The 18004-nt window shown below is 40.5% G+C and overlaps 1 pseudogene; it reads right to left on the bottom strand.

Moving 5' to 3' along the window:
- Positions 1-7749: 7749 nt before the first annotated feature.
- LOC147438547 (uncharacterized) lies at positions 7750-8235 on the bottom strand (annotated as a pseudogene).
- Positions 8236-18004: the final 9769 nt, after the last annotated feature.

An 18004-nucleotide genomic window follows, 5' to 3' on the forward strand; every position in this document is an offset into this window, starting at 1 on the left:
TGTCCACACCTATGTTTGTCGAGGTCATACGTCTCCACTCGCAATTGCCGCCGTCAATTGATGTTCAACTGATAGTGTGGTGCAAAGAGGGGTGATGGTTGCTATCGATGGTGTACTCTGCAAGTGGTTCCAAGGTGCGAGATTAGAGCAGATGGATTTGCAGCATGATGCTTTCCTCTTTGACGTCTCTACGCACATCAAGTGTGGAGCCCTGGAAGGTGAGGATAGAGGTCGAGGCGCTAAGACTGAAAGGCTAGCGGTGGGTGTGACTCGGAGATTTTCAGTTGAGGTCAGCAAAGGTAGGTTGTTTCATTATCTCCGCATGAAAAGCTTACTACATGCAATATAGTCATGTGGAATGCCTTGATCTCAGGCTATGCCGAGAGCACCCAAGGTAAAAATTCATGCATAGTATAGATCAGAGGATGCGAAGGCAGTAGGGTCCGCATCTTAGCTCTCTCTCTCTCTCTCTCTCTCTCTCTCTCTCTCACTCACACACACACACACACACACACACACACACACACACACACACACACTGAGAGTAGATAGAGACAAACCTGCAGAAAAAGATCCGAGCTGCTTGGAGAAGATCGAACTGGTTCTGAGTGCTATTGAGCAACGCAGCGTGCTTTTTACTCGAACTGATTCTGAGCGCAATTGAGCAACGCAACATGCTTTTTACTTGTTTTATTTAGAGCTTTGCTAAACAATAATCTTTAAAAAAAATAATTAAATCTAATGCCACTTGGTGGCTTCTACGTTCAGATACCAGAAAAAGAGCCTTTGGCTCACCAAGTAAAAAAAACCCGATTTTGGACGTGATGTAAGTGCCGAATGACCCTTCTTACTTGATATTGTGTAGATAAAAGATGATCGATTAATAATGCAAAAAAGAGTACCCGATTGGTCTGATGCTCCAACCAATCCGCGCCGGCGCGGAGTGGTTGCAACAATAGACTAGCAGCGTGTTGTGGTTCAGGTAGCGACATAGTGTACAACAAATACAACTTTTGGCGTTCGATGGCGGGACACCATGCATGCATGTAGGCATTTGCGACAATGGAGTTTTGATATTGTGTAGACAAAAGATAATTGATTAATAATGCAAAAATAAAATAGTAGCCTGCTGGTTTACTGTTGCAACCAGTCCGCGCCGACGCGGACTGGTTGCAACAACACACCAACAAGGTGTTGTGGTTGTAGCAACAACAGACTGCACATCCGTTATATCTTGTAGCATTTGATGACGGGACACCATGCTTGCATGTAGGTGTTTGCGATAGTGGAGTGACCAGATACAACTTGTAGCATTCGATGGTGGGGCGCCATATTGCCTGCGTGTAGCTGGCGGTTGCGACAACAGTTTGCTTGTCTTGATGCCAGATATGAGTGAGTGCCCCCCCCCCCCTTCCTCTCTCTCTCTCTCTCTCTCTCTCTCTCTCTCTCATCGTCTTTGGCCTGCTCTTTGTGAGCGGCTGCATAACCTGAACAATGAGATTGCAAAAAATGGCAAAAGACAACTGTATACAGTGAGCATCTTTTGCTTGAATAAGATGCTCTTGAAGCGGCCTACCAATTAAAATGAGTGTGTGTGTGTGTGTGTGTGTGTGTGTGTATAGGTGTTCGTGTGTGTGTGTGTGTGTGTGTGTGTGAGAGAGAGAGAGAGAGAGAGAGAGAGAGAGAGAGAGAGCCCATGGGCGATTGCAGCTTTGAGGGCATGAGCAAGACAAGCGTTGGAGGAGGGGTAGCGCTTATACACATAAGATAGTGCTAATTGAAAAAAGGGCGCCAAAAGCTGCAACAAGGCAAGCGACGAAGGAGTGAATGCTGACGTGCTGGTTGTAGGTGAAGCTGAAAGCAATAAGGAACAAGGTGCTACCTTCTTGGAGGAGAGGAGGTGCACATGGCATGGAGAGAGCTCAGCCGAAAGTAAGAGACAATGGTGCTCAAGAGAGGAGGCTGATAGCTTCTCTCACACACTCTCAACTGTTGCCAAAGAGCTTCACAATTGTTCCCAGGCCAAAAAGAAGATTGGGGACCTTCACGAAGTGCTTCTTCTAGAAATTGCAGGACTTGCCGCCATATCTAGGACCTGAAGACATGCCACCACCCACTAGAGAGGTTAGAGGAAAGCTAACAAGAGTAGAGCTGATGGGCAATCCAATAATTTAATGTCCGGAGAGTTGATGCCCGGGGAGGAGATGGGTGCCCCACTGCTTATGATACCTAGTGGCAAGTGATGAAGGTTTCTCAAATCCCCGCATTAGGAGAGGAGCCAAAGCTTGGTCCCCCGCTTCCATAAGGTGGGGTCCCCGGGTGTTCCGCCTCTTCTTTTGAAAGTGAATTCAGACGTTGCTTGCATCTCGTTCATTAGAGTGCCATCTTAGCCCTTCACTATGCTTATAGCCGTTCACCCTTCCTCATTGGGACCACCACCATTGGCTCAAGCCCTTACAGACCTTGGCTCCATTACATCATAAACAAAACTCATGGTTTTGAGGCTCTCGCAAAGGGACAATTTCCAAAATTCCTTTGTTGGTTTTGAGATATGTTACTTTTTCTAATAAGGTTCTTATATTTCTAACAACAAAGTTGAACGGGCCACTGGTGTAATGTGACGCTGCCAAAGGTGTTTAACCACCCCCTACCCCTCGTCTCCAATCTCATGCTAGGATAGTGAGTTTAGATACTAAAGGCAAGACTCCTCCCCTTCCAAAGTATTTCAATGTAGAAAGCACTCACAAATTGGTAATTGAGCGAATTAGGTCTTCTCGGCTTGCCCATATGGAGGTACTACATCCATCTTCCCAAATCAATATTTGATGTTGAGGATTGTTATGCATCACCAATTTGCTTACAAAATCACAAAATGAGTGTTACAAAGAAAAATGTTTTGGGAAAGCTTTGAATTTGGATCTTCTTGTTTGAATAGTCACGAGGTTGATTTGTATAGGATCAAACTTGTATTCAGGAACCTCTATTCTTTGGGTGCTTCTGGTCATCCTAGTCACAACTCATGATTTCATGCCCCTTGCATGTAGACGCTTGAATATGTTGTATAAATGTGCTAGGAATAGAGCATGAAAATAAGTGCAAGAGGATTCTCATGAGTTATTACTATTTTATAGAAAAAGGCAAAAATGCCGGGAAGAGTTGCAAATGGACAAGATGACCATACCAAGGGGAAGAAGCAACTTTTTATATTGATAGAGAGATCCAATTCCAATTTGATGCAAGATTTGGCTCAAGCCAAGAGAAATATTGATGAGTTAACAATGAAGCTGAGTGGGGTGAATGGTGCTTGTAAGAATGACAATGTACATGTAAGAATGAAATAGTGCATTCTATGGAGGAGGAGAGTGTAGTTTTCTTGGAAAAGGAAGGTTGACAAGTAGAACTAGATGCTATGAGGCAATGGTATGAGTTGGCACTTATAGAGTTACAAAAGTATAAACATGAGCTTATGGTTTGTGTGGAGACCAAAGATGAGGCGATTAGGCTAATCGACTGGCCATGAGTGCAATATGCATGGCACAACTATTTTCTCTCATTTTTTTTGCACTCGTTCTAATTTGTCTTTGGATTCACTTGGAATTTTTCTATGCTTGTTTTTTTTGGCTCGGTGATTAGAAACCCTTGTTGTTTCTTTTGGCTTTTGCTCCTTTGCCATCTCCATTTTCCCCTTCTTCTTTGGTGGTTCTTTCAATCTTTGCTCCTGTATAAGCTCTAGCTTTCTTTCGAGCCATTTTGCGGCAGGTGGTACCGTTGGTGGTTCATCCTCTACATCCTCTTTTAATCACAAACACTTGTTTTGTGTAGGTGGTTCTAGCCACCGTCCTCTGGCTTTGATAGACTCATATGCAATCCTTGTCAAAATCTCTCCACCCTTGATGTATTTTGGTTTCTCCACGCCCATTGTGACCACTTGCTCATGCAAATACTGGGTATAGGTTACTTCTTTGGGCACATTGCTTCTTAATGCCCATGTGATCATGGTTGCTATTGCATGTGGCGATGTCGTGTACTTTTGCGGTCGTTTGCTACAAACATGAAAGTATTAGTTGTAAAGCTTGCATATTTTTGCAACCCTCAAATCCTCTAGGTCTTCAAATGTGGGATTGGTCTTTTTATGAGAGTAGACCTTCACATCATCTCTCCTTTCTTTGACAGAGCTGCCCTTATTGTGGAGCATCTACAATTATTTGAGGGGTAATCACCACCTCAGTCTTTTGGCCATCCAAAGCAGTAATCACTGCTTTGCCGTCTTTTTGAATGGAGTTGACTAGCTCATAGACTATCAGTGTATCCATACCTGCTGGTCATGCTGTGAAGAAATCATATAAATCTGCTCTCTCCATCTGGTTGAGAGTCTCTTTTTTGTTTGCATATTCCATGATTTCTCGTGGATTTATTGGGATATCCACGGTATTTCCTTGTGGGTCTCTGAATGTACACCCAAGTCTTGGCTGGCTTCAATGTCTCTTTGAATATTGTGTACGGTTTTGTGGCTGCAACGATATCCTTTAAGGCTAGCCTCTTCTTCTTTGCTGGTGATTTGCTGGCTTCCATTGATCCTGCGGACACTCCAAGTACAAAAGTTAGCGTTGTTCACAAAATTGGGCATTTTCTCAATTTCTAGCTATCCAAATGGATTCAAATTTGAAACACAAGCTAATTAAAACCTAAGAGTGCTATTCATGTGGTCAAAAATGCATTTTGGGTGCAGATTCATGTTGTGAGAATCATACACATATGATGTCTAAGTGCTCAAAATGGATTGATTTTTCATATGTGAAAATCTCATAGTACGTACATCCTACATATATGCTTGGATTTCAATTTGGATGTCATTTGGACAAGCTGTGACCATTAGAACTCCTTTCAAGCTTTGAAGTTTGATTCTGGCTTAGTTTGGAATAGATGAGGTTCAAATGGGGTGAAACTTGGTAGATACTCTCATAATCATGTGGTGAAGGCTTAGAAGGGGTCAGGTTAGCTTCCAGGTTCATTTTCAAGCTAGTGAGACATCATATGCATATGATGTATACTTTGTCCAAAAGGGCTCAAACTTGTACTAGAGTGCCAGGCTTTAGCATGGTGAGATATATTTTTTTGCAAGCATACTTCAATGAGATTTTATTGGCAATTGGATTTTTTGTGCGATCTGTTCTCCACTCTAAACACATGAGGAGGGATGACATGTATGTTCTCCTTTCCATATGACATCCCTAATTCCTAAAGGAGTGAACTAGGTGCAATCTAGCATTAGGTACTTCACTTTGAGGGCTAACGCTAAAATAAAAATTTGATATATAGAACAAGGACATTTATCATTGCAAATCAACTACTTCTATTTATTTTGTCTATTAAGCTCTACATTTAGTATAATTGGGAGCCCCAACAAAATTCAAGCCAACCTAATCATATTGCAAATAGCAAAAGCCAAAATATAAGCAAGGACTCTCCTTAGATAAACACAACCCTTGTTTCAAACTCCAAATGCCTCCCCCCCCCCCAAAGGCAACAATTACCATCCTATATGTAAAGAAATAAGATCAAGGAATAACCCAACATGAATCAAAAACTATAACCAAAAAGATATTAATTATCATTCACAAACATAAGCACTAAGGCAGAAGCAAGTCTTTTGTAAAAAAAAAGGTCTTTATCCACGCTACATATTTAGTCATACAGTAAGCACCATCATATACATGTAACTTTAAGATTTAGGAATGACTAAATACACACACGAGCAAAATAAGTTAATGAGAACGTTCAAAGGTACAAAATCTAAATTTGCCTCAAAAGAGTGTTTGTTACCAAAAACAAGTAGTTTTTCAATCCAAAAAAGGTAGTTAGAAAGCACATTTTTGTCCTCTCATATCTCATGCAAAATCTAAAAGGCATGCTTTAGCCAGCTCAACATCATCCTCTATCCCTAGATGATGCCTCTTCAGCTCTTGAGACGCATGTCCTAGGCCTCCACATCCAACAAAAATATCCAAAATATCATCTCCTTTATCCGTGAAAGTCTGCAGTAACCATCTATGGCAAAAAGGAATTTCAAAAAAATATCTTCTATAATAAGATTTTTTTTAGAACCACAACAAGTAAATATGATGAGTTGCCATCTCACCTAAAAACCATAGGAGACCTTTTTGCACCACCTTGTATATAGTGTCCATGTACAAAAGTGAGTGGAATTAGAGGAAGATTACAATGTTTTTGATAGAACATAGTTAGTGCCAATGCTTCAACCTACAATTACACAAAAACTTCTCATGTTTTCAAATTTCCATAGTATAAACACATACACATGGGTGAAAGCTACATTAACAAAAAAATGGGTGAAATCTACATAGTGACAATGTTTCAACCTACAATTACGAAAAAACTTCTCATGTTATCATCTCCATAGTATAAACACATACACATAGGTGAAAGCTATTTTTACAAAAAAATGGATGAAAGCTACAACATAGTTAGTGCCAATGTTTTAACAAAAACTTCTCATGTTATCATCTCATAGTATAAACACATAACATGGGTGAAAGCTAAAACTTTGAGATGTGTGTACTCACTTGTTCTCCATTCTTTTATAAGTAACTTGATTGCACATGAAGAGACATCGTCCGATGCATCACCAACCCAACCTTCCTTCCCACCTTGTGTATTTTAGGAAGGTGATCCATAAGGCTCAAACACACAAACCATCCCTCATCAGCCATGAAAAAGGTAGCAAAGCTAAGTGTGGCACGTATTAATGATGTGCTAATCTTGTTCCATGTGGGGGACAACCATCCACATCTACATCTACCACTCGTAAACCCGTAGGAAAATCAATCCATAGGAGATGAGCAATTGTGTTTGAGGGAGAGCCTGTGTGAGATAATGATACAGTTATCTTCATTAGAAAATTGTCCACACTGTATGGAAATAATCAAAGAGGTGTCATTATGTAATAAAAGCATGAAAACATCAATGTGACTTGTGAGACTCAAGGTTTCCACCTATGTGACCCCTCGCTAAGAGTGTGAATGTCTACCACCAAAATTTGTGACAAACACTCATAATTTGCCAACAAATTAAAAAAAAGATGATAAATCCTTTACTTGTGGTCTTTTCTTGAACTTTATGCACAGTGTCAAGCCGTCGCTTTGTGCGCCTCTCATGCACAAGCTGAGATGAGGTAGATGTAGCCACTCGGTGTGAGGTGGAGGTTGCTATAGTAGGTAGCTTTACATTTGGCTCTGGTGAAGCTGGTGGAGAGTTCTCATGAGGTGGAGAATCTTTATGACTTTCAATGTGAGTTGTCTTAATTATTTCAAACTCTATGAAACATACAACCAAATGAAAAAAAGCTAGTAGTGAGATTTAAGAGACCCTATAGATTTATCTTAGAAAACATATACAAAATTATGCATGGTTTAGAAATGAGAAAATACCTTTCCATAAGTGCTCTTCACTTGGAGACACGTGTCCAAGTGGATAGTCTAACCACCAAGGGCATCTCTCAAGTTCCCGTTCAGAAACAACTCTCTCCACCCATGCCTTAGGATACATAGTGTCCTTGGAACTAACATTTGCCCAATCTTTCACAACTTCTCCCTCCTCATCCATGAGACCTTCACCAATGAGTTGTTGGATCCACCTAAGTATAAATAACCAATAAAAAATCAAATAGTTCTCAAAATATATATTATATATCATGCATTCACTAATGGTGTTCCAAAGTCAAATTGTGGATTACAATATACTTGCATACAACTCTCTTGGAAGCCTCCTCATCACCAGGTTGCTTTTCTCCCTCCTTTACTTTAGAAATATCTTTCCACACTTCATGGAAACTCCATTGTACATGCATTGTTAGTTTCTCTTTCACCGACTTTCCAAGTCCATATTCAGGCACATCATCTTAAATTGAAATCCCCTGCACAATAGTCTCAGCCTCATCTATTAGCTCCTCCCAATAGAGTTCCTTTCTCATGTGAAACAATGTCTTTTTGGAGTTCCCAAACATCTCTATAGTTGACTCATCCTTCACCTTTCCTATCATAAGCATATGCAACACCTCCATCTTCCTATTTATAGAAACACTATGGTAATAAATAATTGACTCAAAACTTTGAATGAATACAAGATCTTGAGCATTGTATCTATTTTGGCATACCTCTCTGCTCGAACACGAGATGTGGCAAGAGTGTAGAGATTTTCCTTTGTTAGAGCAACCATACCTTTCTTTGACCAATCATAGTTGAAGACGAGCTAAAAGAACCCATTGCCATTATTTGGATTTGAAATGGTGAGCATTTTGTATGCTCTATCTCTGAATGTTTTCTCCATGCATGTGACGTGGAAGTGGAGGTGACTTATCTAAGTCTTGGATTTTATTGGCTTGTAATGTTTAGGACCCAAGGTTAGGACTTGTATGTTGCTTCCTATGTATTTTGGATAATTTTTTATGATTAAGCCTTCACATTAGAGAATGGTCTCTATTTTTCTAGTGTTCAAGAGCTCATGCCGTAGCCACATGTGAGATGAAGGAGGAAGACACCAAGATCCAAGTGTTGTTTTGGGAGATGCTCAACAATACAATGCAATAATATGGTTATCCACCTGCAGACTTTCATGGGTTTATGGTCGACAAAGCAAGGGCCAATTGGTGTGCAATTAGGATTGTTTTCAATGGTGGCCCAACAAACATCATGGAGGATAGGGAGCGCACATGCCTATTTCACTGGAAACAGAGTTTATTTAATCATAGTAAACAATGTGTTAAGAAATAAAGTCAACAACAACATATTAACTTATGTCAATAATGGAAATAAGCAAAAAACAAGGAGGAAGCATCATTAAAAAGTAAAGAAATCCATCAATGGTGGCGCAAGGGACATGTAGAGGAGGGAAACATATCATTGTTGGATACATGGATGAGTTGGTGGGAGATGCGGATTGCACATTAGGGAAACTTGATGTCAACGGTGAGCATTTCTATTAATCAAAATTTTGTTTGAAAATATGGTGTTGAATGCTTAAAATTTTAGTGTTTTATAATAGGAATCACTTTGTGTGTAGGTTCTCTTAAGTTTAGAGGAGCTAGCACATACTTCCCGTACAAACCTGTCTGAAAGTCACGCATGGGAGCTGGCTTGCTGGAAAAGGATACAAGGAAAAAATTAGCTTGTATGATGCATGTATTTCAGATATGGCCAGTGCTTTGTTACAGAGTTCCAAGCAATATGCATATCAAATAGGGAAGCACAAAGATAAAGGACCAAGCTTAAGTAAGATGATGGAGAGGGTAGCAACAAGGTCAACACCAACCCCACCCCAAGTTGCCTGCATGGTCTAAGAATAAGTGGTAGGTACACCTATGTATGAGGAAACAAAACAACTACATGGAGATACAGAGACTATCCAACAGAAGAGGGTGAGGGCAACAGAAGAGGGTGAGGGCAACTAAAATCGATCAATGCTCACATCACCTAGGGTATGCCATGGAAAGTAGACATTGTGCAACCAAAGGATCAACAAGAAGAGTAAGTTTTGGAGGGATTCATACAACACATCCAAAAAACAAGGCCTCAAGGGAGGGAAAACATAGGACCACAAAAGAGAGCAACCAAGTTTATCAAAAAACCACACAAAATTATGACACAGTAAGTGGAGAAGTTATGCAGGTGAAAGAGGAGGCCATTGGATGAACAATGTGGGCCATTAGACAAACCCCTTTGAACTCTAAGGTCCAATGTTTAGGAAGTTTTGATGGAAGGAATAAGTGTAATTCCTACATACAAGGAAGCTCTACTAGTGCAATGGCCCCTTGCTTCTTCTCACAACATCAACATGCTGGACCTGGAGGACCAAAGTCTCAGATGATGTGGTTTTTTCCTTTGCACTAGCTCTACTAGTGCAATGGCCCCTTGCTTCTTCTCAGAACATCAACATGCTGGACCTGGAGGACCAAAGTCTTAGATGATGTGGTTTTTTCCATCATATGTTTCACACACATGGCATGTGGATCCAAAAATAATCCATAAGCCAGAGTACCCAGATGTGTGGAAAGTGGACATGGGCACAAATATCACAAGTTCTAAAGAGATAGAGAAATTGCGTAAGGTTGGTTTCAAGGTGGGTATCAAGTATGATCCACCTTTTTTGGAAGGGGTGGGGAAATCCTCTAAACAAGTAGGAAGTCAAATGGAGAATGACACGAGGGAAAAAGTGAAGGAGTACGAGCGGAAGTGCGATGCGAGAGAGAGTGCGAGAAGAAGAGCACGACGATATGGTGAACTCGCTCTACTATAATGTGTAGAGCATAGTGAGTTCTTATTAGGTTTTAACAAAAGAATATGTGTACATACCTGGCGTCCCGCCCACTTACCTGGGCGACCACATTGGGCTTTATACCCCAACAACCTCCCACTTAAAGTCCAATGTGGTACTTTAAGTGTGAGAGAAGCTACTATACAAGCTAATATACAAGAGATGTAGAGAAGTGATGTACTACCCTACACCTAACTGCTTGCGAAAATGCGCAAAGCTCTCTGAGGGAAGTCCTTTTGTAAGTAGATCAACAGGATTTTCTGTGGTGTGAACTTTGACAAGCTGAAGTTGCTTATCTTCGAGCATTTCCCTGATGAAATGATACTTCACATCCACATGCTTTGTCTTTGAGTGATAAACTGGATTGCGAGCCAATTGTATAGCACTTTGAATATCACAATATAACACATGCATCTCTTCTTTGATTCCCAAATCTGCTACTAGTCGATTAAGACAAATTGATTCTTTGCATGCCTCTGATGTTGCAACATATTCAGCCTCTGTAGTAGACTGAGTAACACAATCTTGTAATCTAGAACGCCATGATACTGCTCCACCAGCCAATGTAGAGACATACCCTGATGTAGACCTTCGGTTGTCTAAGTCACCTGCATAATCTGAGTCTGTTAAAACCTTTACACTTAGCTCCTGACTCCCATAGCATATACGCATATTCTTTGTAGCTTTCAGGTATCTCAATATTCCTTTCATTGCCTCCCAATGTTTCTTGCCTGGGTTTGACATGTATCGACTCACTACTCCCACTGCAAATGCAATGTCTGGGCGAGTAGCAATCATTGCATACATACCCACTGCAGACGCATATGGAATCTTATCCATTTCAGCATGTTCTTCCTGAGACATAGGAAAATCTTGTTTTCTAAGTTTCACATATGGTGGCAATGGAACAATCAATGCCTTTCCCTTCTCCATATTGAAACGTTGCAAAACCTTGTCAATATACTTTGTTTGAGATAAGCAAACCAACTTCTTTGATCTCTCTCTCTCAATGCGCATACCAAGTATATGACTTGCCTCACCCATGTATTTCATGTCAAACAATTTTGCCATCTTTGACTTCAAAGCTAAAATTTCTTCCAAGTGCTTGCTAGCAATCAACATGTCATCCACATACAAAATAAGGATCAGCCAACTGCCATCCTTAGCCTTCTTTGTATATAGACAGTGATTGAACTCACTACGTTTGTAGCCTTGAGAAAGCATAAACTTGTGGAACTTATGGTACCATGCCCTCGGTGATTGTTTTAAGCCATAAAGACTCTTTAACAACTGGCATACCAAATCTTCCTTGCCTTTCTCAACAAACCCTTCTGGCTGCTGCATGTAAATTTCCACATCTAAATCACCATGGAAGAACGCTGTCTTGACATCCATTTGGTGCAACACCAAATCTAATATGGCAACCAATGCAAGAAAGCATCTCAATGTAGTCATCTTGACCACCGGAGAGAAGACTTCATCAAAGTCAATGCCTTGTTCTTGCTTAAAGCCCTTGGAAACAAGCCTTGCTTTGTACTTTGGCTGACTATCATGAGCGGTGATCTTATACCTGTAAACCCATTTACAAGGTAGAGCCTTTTTCCCCTATGGTAATTTAACTAGCTTCCATGGCTGGTTTTTATGCAGAGCTGTCATCTCTGACTGCATGGCCAATTGCCAATTCCCGAAGTCCTTCATTTGCACTGCTTCCTTGTAACATGAAGGCTCATTGCAATCAGTCAACATGACATAGTTCATAGATGGAACAAACCTATCAGGAGGTCGTGAGATCCGTCCTGATTTACGCAAAATAGGTGGCTCAGGCTCAGCCACAACCTGTGGTTCCACTCTATCCTGTCCTTGCTCCTCTTGAGCCCTGACATTTTGTCTTGCACGTGCAGGTCCATCTTCTTGGAAGACAACTCTTCTAATCTCCTCAACCCTCTCTGGTTTAGAATGATATTTAGCTTCATTAAAGTGAACATCATTGCTGTGGATAACCTTTCTGGATTCGGGATCCCAAAGTCTGTACCCCATCTCACCAGAATTACCATAGCCTAGAAAGATGCACTTTATACTCTTTGGCTCAAGTTTGTTCCTAAATTCCTTTGGAACATGAGTATATGCCTCATAGCCAAAGACTCTGAGATGCTTGTATGAGGGAATTTTGCCTGACCATACCATCTCTACCACTGAATCCTTCTTCAAAACCTTGCTAGAAGATCTATTTATAAGATGAACAGCTGTTGATACAGCTTCAGCCCAAAACCCATTTGGCAGTTGTGCATTAGAAAACATACTTATGACCTTCTCTTGTATGGTCCTATTCATCCTCTCAGCAACACCATTTTGAGGAGGATTGTAAGGAGCAGTAAGTTCACGTTTTATACCTTTTGACTCACAAAAGTCCTGAAAGGCCTTTGAAACATACTCTCCACCATTGTCAGTGCGTAAGCATTTAAGCTTCTTGCCACTCTGATTCTCCACAAGTGTCACAAACGTTTTGAAAACACTAAACGCTTCATCCTTGTGCTTGAGAAAGTAAAACCATACTTTCCTCGAGTAATCATCTATAAATGTCATAAAGTAAGAAGCTCCCCCTAGAGATAGGTTAGGCATAGGTCCACACAAACTATGTGCTGAACATGCTCATCATGAAAGATGTGGAGTTTGGCATCTGTATGAGAGAAGAGACATCATACACTTATGATGTCTGTTCAAAACTGCTTGAAAGTCATTGGGTAAGATGTGTATAGCATGTGCATGGTGCCCATAGCCTCATATTTGAAATTGAGCTTGAAAATGGATGTCAAAAGCCATAAAAAGGGTTTGTGGGTCTAGATTTCCACCTTTTCGGTAAGTGGAGGTCCAAATGTGATGAAAATTTGATGGGGAGCTCATAGTGATGTGGTTAAAGAGTTAGAGTTTCCAAAATCATAGTAGCATGTCATCATATACGTATGATGTCTAGGTTGAATTTTTTGGCTCAAACTTGGTGCAGAGGTAGCTCATGATCGGTGTATTTCTATGATGTGTGCAAATATGAATTTGGACTAGTTCTCATGTGCCCAAGGCCATAGAAGGGGTTTAGGACACTTTGGTTTGGAAAATGATGAGGATGGTGATCAAAACATGCCCAAAGGTGCCCAAACTTGGTGTAGAGGCTACATGTACCATGCTATACAAATTTGGATGCCCAAAATGTTGACAAAACTCCTTTGTGATAGGTCTAGACATCATACATGTATGCTATCTAATCTTGGAAAATAGTTATTTGAGCATAGGGGTATGATGTACATACTATATGCTTGCCTTGTGTGAAATTTCACTTGGTTTGAATCACTTTTGGTAGGTCTAAGCCAAATTGTGGGATTAGGCCTAGAATTTGCATTTTTTGGGCATTATACACCCTACCTAGCTCCAAATCTTATGAAATTTTGTGTACTTCATGTTGAGAGTATGCACAATGTGGTGGTGGATTCAAATTAGTACTTCCTGTGCAAAAACTGGTTGTGAGACATCATACGCGTATGATGTTTGTTTTGATAATAATCAGCTCTGATGCTTTGAAGTGCTTTGTGCTTGTGCCTTAAGCCCTAAAATAGCTAGTTTTCATCTTAAAAAGTCAATTGTTTAGCTTAGAAACTCCCTGTTTGGCATTTCAGTCTTTGAAAGGGATTCCTTCACGTGGAGATGACTTTTCGTGGTGATTCCTCTTGAGATCAATCTCCCAGGTTTGTGGATGCAAAAGGGCACCTTCCATGGCTTTGGTGTAGCATTTGGCCTTATGGATACCCTTTTTGGTGATTTGTTGCTCAAATAACATCTTTTTGGGAGGAGATGGTCAATGATGATTTTTCTTGCTATCTTGCCATATGTGTTGGTTGTTGGTGATATGTCGATGATGCGTGTGAAGTTTGGTGGCAAATGGACGCACCGTTTGGCCGTGAAATCCAAATGACGCTTTGCGTGTCCAAAGCCTAGCTTGATGTTTTGACCAAATCCTGGTAGTTTGACTCTGGAGCCAATTACATAGGGGAGCACCTATTCCTGAAATTGGGTAGCATTCTGGCAACTTTCTTTCGAGTCGAATTCTGCACGCTCCAAAAAGTTATGGTTTTTTTGATTGGTCTAAACGAGCATAGGAGGTCATAGACGTGTTCATCTAGCTTAGGGTTAACCCCCTATCAAGTCTTGTAGCTATTGGGTTAGTGGTTGTTGCGTTACGGTCCCGTTTTGGTTTTGTCCCCGTGATGCCACATTGATGTCTTTGTAGGTCTTTCACGATGAAGTAAGCATACAACAAGGAGGGCACATGGTGAGGAGACTACCTCTCATGTTTGGCGTTGATCGCTGTCCTGTGTGCGTGGAAGTCCACGCACTCTAGGTCTCTCTAGCTCTCTCTCTAAATATGAATAGTAGAAATGAGATAGTAAGTGTGGCCCACAATATCTTATATTGGGGGTCCCCGGACCACTTGCCATGAAATTTGACATGTGGTCCTATCTCGTTGTGAAAGGCACTTTAGGCTAATTTTTTAAAACCATCTAGACTCTGTTTGACCCATTTTTGGATAATTTGCCCTTTCGTGTAAAAACTGGTCGGATTGGGCGTCCATAACTTTTGTCCATAATTGCACCCCCATACTTCACCATAGGACATTCTTTGCTTATTGATCATTCTTGTATTTTCCTTTTTTCGTTCCAACTCCATCTCACGTGCTTTTTCTAATTTTATTTATTTTTTCAAGAAATTAGAAAAAATAAAAGGAAAATAAATAAAGTAACTTGAAAAATACCAATATATCAAAATAAATATTAACCAACACAATAAACCGTTATGTACAATCATTTGTAATATTTTTGGCTAGATTGCTCCGTTTTTCTCACTTGTATGCATAAAAACTACTATTTTTACATATATACACATGCCTAGAGGCTCATTACTGGCGTTTGCCTCATGTCTCTATAGAATCACATTAGATAAGGGCATATATACTTGGGCTCACCAAACTTTTGCAATCAAACACAATTAAATCCCATAAACATAAAAAAAGTTCCGTTTTAGTACTTTTCTTAGTCTGTTGGGCGCATTGAGAATGCCTCCCCCCCTCCTAGTGAGAGTCTTCTTGGACGATGGTGTATCGCCCTAGGGTATGTGTTGTGCATAGGTTACCAAGAGGTGCTAATGCTGATCGTGTAATGCGTCTCTATACACATACTCGATCAATGCATATGAAAGTTAATACTATGCAAGAGGAGGGTATAAGCGATGTGCTTATTGGCATTGGATGTTAAGGTTTCCTATTAAGTCAATACCAAGAAGATAGCGGTGAAATAACAATCGTTCTAAGTGTGTCTCTCCTTGTTTGATTGACAATGGTTGCTTTGGTAATTTTGGTTTGTGTTGCTATAGTGTTGTTTTGACATGCTTGTTTGAATCCAAGATCCACATATGGTGTTTGTATTGGCCTTTGTTTAATGACCCAAATTTTAGTGTGGTCTTTTTGAGCTTGCTGTAATGGCCTGGATACCCAGATCTACTTTACATTGGGTCTTTGGTGATAGGGTTGTGGTTTGGGTTGGATCTGAGGGACTTGTACTGAAGGGATTGCTTTGTTGTGTCGCTTTGGAATCTAGATTTGTATTGGATGACCTTGTGCAGCAATCAACTTCTTTGGAACCCATACCTGATTTTACTTTTGGGTAGGTTTCCGAGGTTTACCATGTACCATTTTTTTTGTATCTAGAAGCTTGGCACTATGGAAATTGTGCAACCTCTTCCTTCTTTACCCAGCATTGTTTAGGTACTTTTTGTGAGTGCAGTAGGGGCCGTTTCCTGGTGGGTTTTCCGGATAAACTCCTTAGACTATTCTTGGTGCTTGGTTCTGCAGTAGCAAGCTCCTTTATTTTGTTCTTTGGAATCCATTGTTGAGTTAGTGTAGGGAAGGGTTTTTTTAAAAAGTTTTAAGTCGGTTACCACCACTGGTTTGTGGTTTGGTTCTGTCGTAAATGGAATCACTTGATTTTCTTGCACATGCTGAATGTTGACTATATCAGAGCGTCAATCAATCTGCACGTTGTACTTTTGCTACCATGGTTGACCAAGCAATAATGGATTCCACGCTGACTTATCTTCTACCAAATAAAATTTATGGGGATAGAGGTGTTGATTAATTTGCACATGTATCACTATCCAGCCCAATGCCTTGTGTAAGGTCTCCGACCCCGATAAAAAAAAGCACCATTGCACCATGGAATGAACATAATGAAAAAAGTTACTATTTTTAGCAGTTTTCCGAATTCTGTCAGTGCCATGATGTTTAGAATGTTTAAAAGCTTCGAATGTGAATTAAAATAATTTTTGTAAAAAAAATCCAAAAATAGTAAGTTTTTGGTCACCCGACCCGTCCAGTTTTGACCGTCTCGAAAAACTGCACCCGTACCCCGAATTTGAAAAAAATGCATTTTCGGATCCCGGGGGCTGCTAAATATAGCGGGTACTCAGACCAGTAAGCCTTAGTTAGGGCTTGGTATAGCAATTTTCGGCATCAAATTTTGACTCGTATGACCCGTTTTTAGCCTAAAACCAAAATTTCCAAAAATTGTATGGGGAGGCACCGGTGCTCGAGGCTATGTGGGAGCAGGTTCCAAACCACTCCGAGCCAGCTTTAGCATCTAGGGGGCGCCCTCTTGCCTTGTGGGAGTTGTAGGGAAGTTTCCAAGCTAGAGAGTGGGTGTGAGAGCCAGTTAAACTGACCAACTGGACACTTGGTGGGTAGGCAACTAGACTTGCCAATGCATTAACTGAGTGCTCACTCAGATGCTTATAGCAACCCAGATCGATTTTCAGCCTTGAGGAGCCTATTTAAGGGTGTGCTCACACACACACACACACACACACATGCTCACACACACCCAGTACACACACACACACACCTACACACACACACACACACCTTAGGGAGGTGCTGCCGGCACACACACAGTTTTTGAAGGAGAAGCAAGGAGGGAGGTGCTGCCGAAATTCTCATCTTGAGGATTCATTGGATCAGAAAAATCAAGAGGATTCTCAGCCCCTAATCACGGTAATCACGGTTTAATTCCCGCTCTTCTTAGTTCTCATCATTATTCTCCAAATTCCTCATCTACTATGCTTAATCTTAGCTATAATTCCCAATAGCTGCTCTCTAAGTTTACATAGCTATACTCCATTACATAATCCTCATTCAATTCGCTAATTTATGTAGCCATTCATCATTCTTAATCAATGATTAATACATGATTAGACGAGATTTCTCTCTCTAGGCAGCATAGTTAATTAATTGTCAAGCCGGTAATGATGTAGTTTTGATGAAATTCCTTCTTTTACCACTCAATAGTTTTGTAATTAAATTAGATTCAATTTTCTCACTCATTAAGATGTGATTAAGGTAAAATTAATCCTTCATTAGATCATTAAGAAGAAAATTTCCTAACACCTATGCATGCGGTAACTCTGCATCTTTCTTATTACACTGGTAGAGTGATTGAGCTTGCTTAATCCATCTCTCTTGTAAATCAATTAGTAAAATTCTGAATTTCTTAATCATTTAAGACAAGTGATTAACTTTAGAGCCGGTTCCCATAGGGCAAGTAAAGTATTAACCCAAAAAAAATTTGCTAGGTCTCGAAGG

Source organism: Adiantum capillus-veneris, chromosome 16 (assembly GCF_014529385.1).
Source record: "Adiantum capillus-veneris isolate H3 chromosome 16, ASM1452938v2, whole genome shotgun sequence".
In the NCBI taxonomy this organism is placed as follows: Eukaryota; Viridiplantae; Streptophyta; class Polypodiopsida; order Polypodiales; family Pteridaceae; genus Adiantum; species Adiantum capillus-veneris.